Here is a 7,318-nt window from a genome sequence, read left to right as displayed (position 1 = left end):
TTAGGTGTGGGCCTTGAATTCCTGATCTTTCCAAGACTTTTATCATGAATAGGTGTTGGATTTTGTCAAATGCTTTCTCAGCATCTAAGGAGAAGATCATGTGATTTTTGTCTTTGAGTTTGTTTATATAGTGGATTATGTAGATGGATTTCCGTATATTAAACCATCCCTGCATCCCTGGGATGAAGCCTACTTGGTCATGATGGATGATCGTTTTGATGTNTTCTTGGATTCGGTTTGCAAGGATTTTATTGAGTATTTTTTGCATCGATATTCATAAGGGAAATTAGTCTGAAATTCTCTTTCTTTGTTGGATCTTTGTGTGGTTTAGGTATCAGAGTAATTGTGTCTTCATAAAATGAATTGGGTAGAGAACCTTCTGTTTCTATTTTGTGGAATACTTTGAGGAGAGTTGGAATTGGGTCTTCTTTGAAGGTCTGATAGAGCTCTGCATTAAACATATCTGGTCCTAGACTTGTTTTGGGGACTATTAATGACTACTTGTATTTCTTTAGGAGAAATGGGACTGTTAAGATCATTAATCTGATCCTGATTTAACTTTGGTACCTGGTATCTGTCTAGGAAGTTGTCCATTTCATCCTGTTTTTCCTGTTTTGTTGAGTATAGCCTTTTGTAGTAGGATCTGATGATGTTTTGGATTTCCTCAGGATCCGTGGTTATGTCTCCTTTTTAATTTCTGATTTTGATAATTATGATACTCTCCCTGTGCCTTCTAGTTAGTCTGGGTAAGGGTTTATCTATCTTGTTGATTTTCTCAACGAACCAGCTCCTGGTTTGGTTGATTCTTTGAATAGTTCTTTTTGTTTCCCCTTGGTTGATTTCAGCCCTAAGTTTGATTATTTCCTGCCTTCTTCTCCTCTTAGGTGAATTTGCTTCCTTTAGTTCTAGAGCTTCTACGTGTGCTATCAGACTGCTAGTGTATTCTTGCCTTGGCTAGATCAAAGGCTAGGCAATTCTAATCATCTGCCTGGCTATTATAGATTTCCCCCCACTACTCCCATCTCAAAACCCTCTAAATCTATGACCTATCTTTGCTGTCCTTTTCCTTTTGAGTGGGCCCCTCGTCTTTGCTGCCCAAATCACTTCTAGATATCCCTTTTGGGAGACAAATTCCTTCTCACGGACATTTCAGATGATTTTCTTTCCGAATCTCTCAATTTGATTAGTCTCCCTCTGAAACATGGCAATTCTCCTTGCTCCTCCTTTCTTCCTTTTCATAGCCCATGCAAATCTAAGAGTCCCACCCCATCTCCATTTTTCCAGCTATTGGCTACTCTCTCTTTATTTATTTATCAAAACCAATTGAAGACAAAGATCTTCATCATTTGGACAGGCAAATTCAGGATTAAATAAAGACATTAGAACCAATCCCCAACAGGGGTGTTTATATTGTCTAACCTGTGACCTTGTAGACTAAACCTTCTTCCTCAAAACATCTAGCAAGGCATCCTTTCATCTTCATGTTAGTAATTAGTAGGGAAAAGAGGAACTTTTTTTTTCTTTATTTAATTTATCTGAGTCATGATCGCTTCACATAGGTCTGAGTGCCCTTGAACTCACAATTCTCCTGCTTCTGCTTGTGTCCTGGGATGATAGGCTGTGTTTCCACACAGAGCTAGGAAGCCTTGTTTAATTGTATTTGTTGTGATTTTCCTACTCAGAGTCTACTTCAAAGTATAGTGAACTGTCATGAGTACCATATGGCTGTGTAGGTGTGAAAATGGTTTCTCTGCCTCATAGAGATCATTGGAGGATTATATTGGGTAATTTTGAATCTCACAGTGCTTTAAAATGTTTGCAGTTAGAAAGCTAGTCACAATGAAAAGTTATGAATAGGTGTCAATTACTACAGATATCTCTGGATGCTTAGCAGTGAAGGGAATGGCCTGTGAGCTCTCCCTCTCCCTCTCCCTCTCCCTCTCCCTCTCCTTCTCCCTCTCTCTGTCTTAGATAAATATATGAACACACACATATACAATGTATACAATGCATATATATGTATATACATATACACATATATGCAAGGATATATATTCATATGTTAATTAGTAAAATTACATAGGATGTTAAATGGATTAGCAGTTTCTTGGACCCAGGAGCTTAAAGATCTTTTCTATTTTAGAAGGATGCATCTTTGTTTGGTTACTCTGAGTCAGCTCAGTCTGATAGCTCTTTTCAGTGATTCTCTGCTCTTTCCCACAGCCAGGCCAATGCACAAGTGACTAATCTCCCATTTGCTTTCTCCTTGCTTATTTCTTGGCTACTCTAATTTCCAGAGCTCCACAGTTAGATCCTAAGAGGGGAGAAGGCATGAAAGATGTTTTCCTTTCTCCTTAGAATAGACAGGATGTGTTGTCATTCTCAGCAGATTTTCTTCTTCCTTCCTGTTGGGAGAGTGTTTGTTTGTCTCTAACCTTTTACATTGCTTCTCCAAGTCCCTAAGGGTTTTATGGAACAAAACAAACTATAACATCCTGCCTAAAACATTCTCTCTACTTTACTTTCAATAGAGGATATAATTGGGGTCTTCTGTTTGTCAATATTTCTTTAGCTCTACAGGGCTTGTGAGAATCAATCGATAAAAACACAACTGCAGAAAAGCATTTTACGATGACAAATACTCTATATTAAGGTGTCTCCATTTTTTACAAGTTGTGTACACTAACTCATGCTAAGCCTTAAGTCAAATGCCCGGGAAGGTTGTTGTAACTCAAGAATGGTAAAAGGACAATGGCAACAACAACAAACAACAACTACAACAAAACACTGCTGCATAAAAATCATAGTATTAATAGTGGGTTTCATTTGTAATTGAATGTGTGGGTGCATGTTTGTGTACACATGTGCAGGTCAGAGGTCAATATCAGTTACCTTTTAAAATTAGTCTCCTTCTAGGCTTTGAGACGGGGTTTATTCTTGAGGCCAGAGATCATTGATTTAGACTGGCTAGATAAAGTTTTCCATGAATGCATCTGTCTCTACCTCCCTAATGCTGAGGTTTCTGGTGCATGCTGCATGGCCAGCATTATATACTGAGTCATCTTTTTAACTGACTCATGTCCTAAATACACCATTGTCCACTGTAGAGTTATGTTCAATTTTATCAACAACCACTGGCTTTTCAGGGACATGTTGAAGTGGTCTTAAGAGTTCCTTCTCCAACCACATATTCTCCCTGCCACAGAGCTTTGGCAGAGGGTGGGGGTGTGATATAAGGCTCAGGGAAGATTTTCAAACTTAGAGTCCTTGATGTACCTTCTCTTGGGTTTGTTAGAAACTGGGAAGCATTATATATAAAAGATGAATGTGGAGAGGAATGGTTATGACATAGAGAGTCCACATTAAAATGTTTCAGCTTAAGACAATACATAGCTTTAATTTTTCTTTGCATTTTCTTCCATGCCCCTTACCTGGAATAAAATATATGAGTGTGTTAGGATGATTTGCTGAAAGCAGCCAAGAAAATGAAAGCAAGTCAGGTTGGATACATTGAAATATTTTAGATCATTCTGTAAAACATTTTAGTTGTCTGTGTTGCATTAAAAATCAAAAAAGGAGAGTTAACATTGGAAGACTTTGACCAGGAGCAAGCACAAATTAGAATTTATTTCTGTCCCTGTGTCTTGTGCCTCCTGTTTGTGGTCTGCCGTTGCTATCTGTTGCATGCATCAGGCCTGTGTGTTGAGCCTGTGTACTGTGCCTTCATCTGTTGCCTATCCCTAACAAAACCAAAATCTAGTCTTTTATCTGTATTTATTTATTTATTTATTTATTTGGTTTTTTTGAGACAGGGTTTCTCTGTATAGCTCTGGCTGTCCTGGAACTCACTTTGTAGACCAGGCTGGCCTTGAACTCAGAAATCCACCTGCCACTGCCTCCCAAGTGCTGGGATTAAAGGTGTGTGCCACCATGCCTGGCTTTCTCTGTATTTATTAAACATCACAGAAAACACTGCATGGGAAATTCTTCAGAGAGATCTTTAGCAGACTTTTATAAGGGAAGATGTTAAATGATGACCACACCTGGGCCACCACATCATTCAAAGCCTCACATGGATGTTGTCCATTTATATCCACATGCTACTTCCAAATATACGAGTTATCTATTGTATAAGGTTGCTTTCATTCTCTTGGCTTCATTCAGCAAATTATCCTAACACTCTCATATATATTATTCCCGGTAAGGAACATGGAAGGATACAAAACTAAAAATTAAAGCTATGTATTGACTTAGGCCTGTAAAAGTTGATTACATTGAAATCCAAGTCAAGTCAGGTTGGTTACATTGTTGTCTTAAAGACAGGTTTAACTGAAGCTGGTGTAATACACAGTAGGGCAGCAGGTTAAGCACGTGGCTTTGAATGCTCTCAGGATATATTATTAACTTGGCTGGAAGGTCTGTGAAAAGTTCAGAGTCTTCAAAGGTGAAAGGTATTTTTATTTATTTTTTAAACATGTATTTCTGTATGCATTCCTGTGGAACTGCATACCACGTATGTATTGCTGTGTGCATTTCCTTTTTTAAAAGATTTATTTATTTTATGCAAATGCACTGTATCTGCCTTCAGACACATTGGAAGAGGGCATCAGATCCCATTGCAGATGGTTGTAAGCTACCGTGTGGTTGTGGGGAGTTGAACTGTGGACTTCTGGAAGAGCAGTCAGTGCTCTTAACCGCTGAGTCAACTCTCCAGCCTGAAAGGTATTTTTTAGACAAAGATATCACCACTTTGTGTGTGTGTGTGTGTGTGTGTGTGTGTGTGTGTGTGTGTGTGTGTGTGATTTTGGGGCATTGTGTACATGCCATGAAGTGACTGCTAAATTTCTACCCACTACGTCCTGGGGATGAATCTCAGGATCTCAGGTCATGAGGTTCTGTGGCAAGTGGCTTTATACTCTGCTATCTCTACGGACTTTAAGATCCTGTCTTATAAAGTGAGGACAGTATAGATCAATATACTATTAAATTCCTATTATGAAGAAGAAGGAGGCATGTTGATGGTGCTATGGGAAAAGGGCTTAAGGCCAGCAGGTGTCAAGAAGACTTCCAAAGACAAAGAAAGACATTTAAAGTGTCAGCCCCGGCAACACAGCTACTAAAATGCACACTAAGTAAAGGCAAAGCAAAGTATGTTCAATTGATGCTATCAGGAATGAAGTGCAAGATAAAATCATGGGGTCTCGGGAACTTTGCTGCATATCAGTACATCTCACATAGTTATATGTTATTTAAAATTCTCAATCTGTTTTGATAATGTGGTGTGTGTGTGTGTGTGTGTGTGTGTGTGTGTGTGTGTGTGTGTGTTGTGTGTGTATGCTTGTGTCCTGGGTGTCTTTCTTAATCACTTCTCTGTCTTAATTTTAGAGACTATGTCTTACCCTGAACCCAGAGCTCAATGTATTATATTGTATAGACTGGAGGGCCATCAAGACCCAGCTTTTTCCTGACCCTCTTTTCACTGGAGTAACACTGGGGATAATTCTACACCCTACTTTTACAAGGGTGCTGGGAATTGAACTCAGTCATGCTTCCACAGTAAACACTTTATCCACTGAGCCATCTCCTAAACTCTTCTCCATTACTTTTACAGGAATGTCTTATACACATTTGTATTGAAACACTCCTCACATCTATTTTCTCTTGGGCATAAGTTCTGTTTGACTCCATAGGACATGGATGTTTAAATAGCTGTCCTTTATGTCATTGCTTCCCAGTGACTTTCTGCCAGGGGGCTAGCCATGGATTTGGTATTCAGCTGTGTGTTTGAAGCAAGAGAAAAGCCAATGAAAGTGCCTTAAAACAGAGAAGTGCTCTTAAAAAAACACACGCACACAAAATGAAACTGTTCCAATGATATAATTTTTTAAATTAATTAGTCAGTTATCGAGCATAACTCAATAATTAATTATCCAGAGCCAACCATGGACAAGGCCAGTGAGCCGGTGATTATGGTGAAGGCGGGAGAGGCATAAAAATGACTAAGATTCCTAATATCAAGGAAAGGTTAAGCTATTAATGAAGACAAGCTGTACATAATTACAGTGCAAGGGAGAAAATAACAAGTGCTGCAAGAACGGAAGGGAGTGTTTTATATTCAGAGAAGACAGAGCAGAGGTGGGCCTGGTGACGGGAGCAGGCTCCAGGCAGTCTGTGATTATTCATCAATAGCACAAGGAATGAGAATCACAGGGTGGGCACTGAGCCCGTGAGTGTAGGTTAGACTTCAAAAGAGCCTGTTAGCCTATAGGATATTTTCTTTCCTCTTGCTGCAGTAACACATTCTGACCAAAAGCAACTTGGGGAGGAAAGGGTTTAGTTGGCCTACATTTTTTTTTTTTTAGATGACAGTCTAACATTGAGAGAAGCCAGGACAAGAAATCAAACAGGAACTTAAAGCAGAAGCCAGGAGGAAGGCTGTTTCCTGGTGTGTTCAGGCTGAACCTTAGCTAGCTTCCTTATATAAGCCGGGATCATCTGACTAGGGGATGGTGCCACCCACAGACGGTGTGCTTTACTACCTCAATTAACAATCAAGACAGTCTCCTACAGACATGCCCACAGACCATCCTGTTAAAAATTATTACTCAATTCACAGTTTTTCTCAAAAGGTTCTCTGGTATGTCAGGAAGCCTAATAACACTAGGGCAATATATGGTATAATGTTCACTGAGAATAAAGGGTTATTTATTTATTTATTTATTTATTTATTTATTTTGGTTTTTCAAGACAGGGTTTCTCTGTGTAGCCCTGGCTGTCCTGGAACTCACTGTGTAGACCAGGCTGGCCTCGAACTCAGAAATCTGCCTGCCTCTACCTCCCAAGTGCTGGGATTAAAGGCGTGCGCCACCATGCCCGGCAGGATAAAGGTTTCTTGTGCTAACACTAAAACACAACTCTCACCTCAAATGAAATAAGCAATAGTTTATTCATTACATCAAGTGTTACATTCCAATGAGGTAATAAAGTATAACAACTATGTTGCATTTACAGTCTGTTTCGTGCTATAAATATTCTGGATATGGTTTGATTTAATTTTTGTTTAATCTACCTTTTTTTCCCCTCTCTATCTATGTGTATGCACACATGCATATGTGCATAATACATTATATATGTGTGGAGGTCAAAAAAACAACTTGTAAGAGCCATGTGTCTCTTTCTACTGTAGAGATCCCTGGGACTGAATTCAGTTTGTCAGGCTTGAGAGCAAGAAGTACCTTACTTTCTGAGACCTCGGCCTATCCATGAGATGGATACACACACACACACACACACACACACACACACACACACACACACA

Source organism: Mus pahari, chromosome 5 (assembly GCF_900095145.1).
Source record: "Mus pahari chromosome 5, PAHARI_EIJ_v1.1, whole genome shotgun sequence".
Taxonomy (NCBI): Eukaryota; Metazoa; Chordata; class Mammalia; order Rodentia; family Muridae; genus Mus; species Mus pahari.
This window is presented reverse-complemented; position numbering follows the sequence as displayed.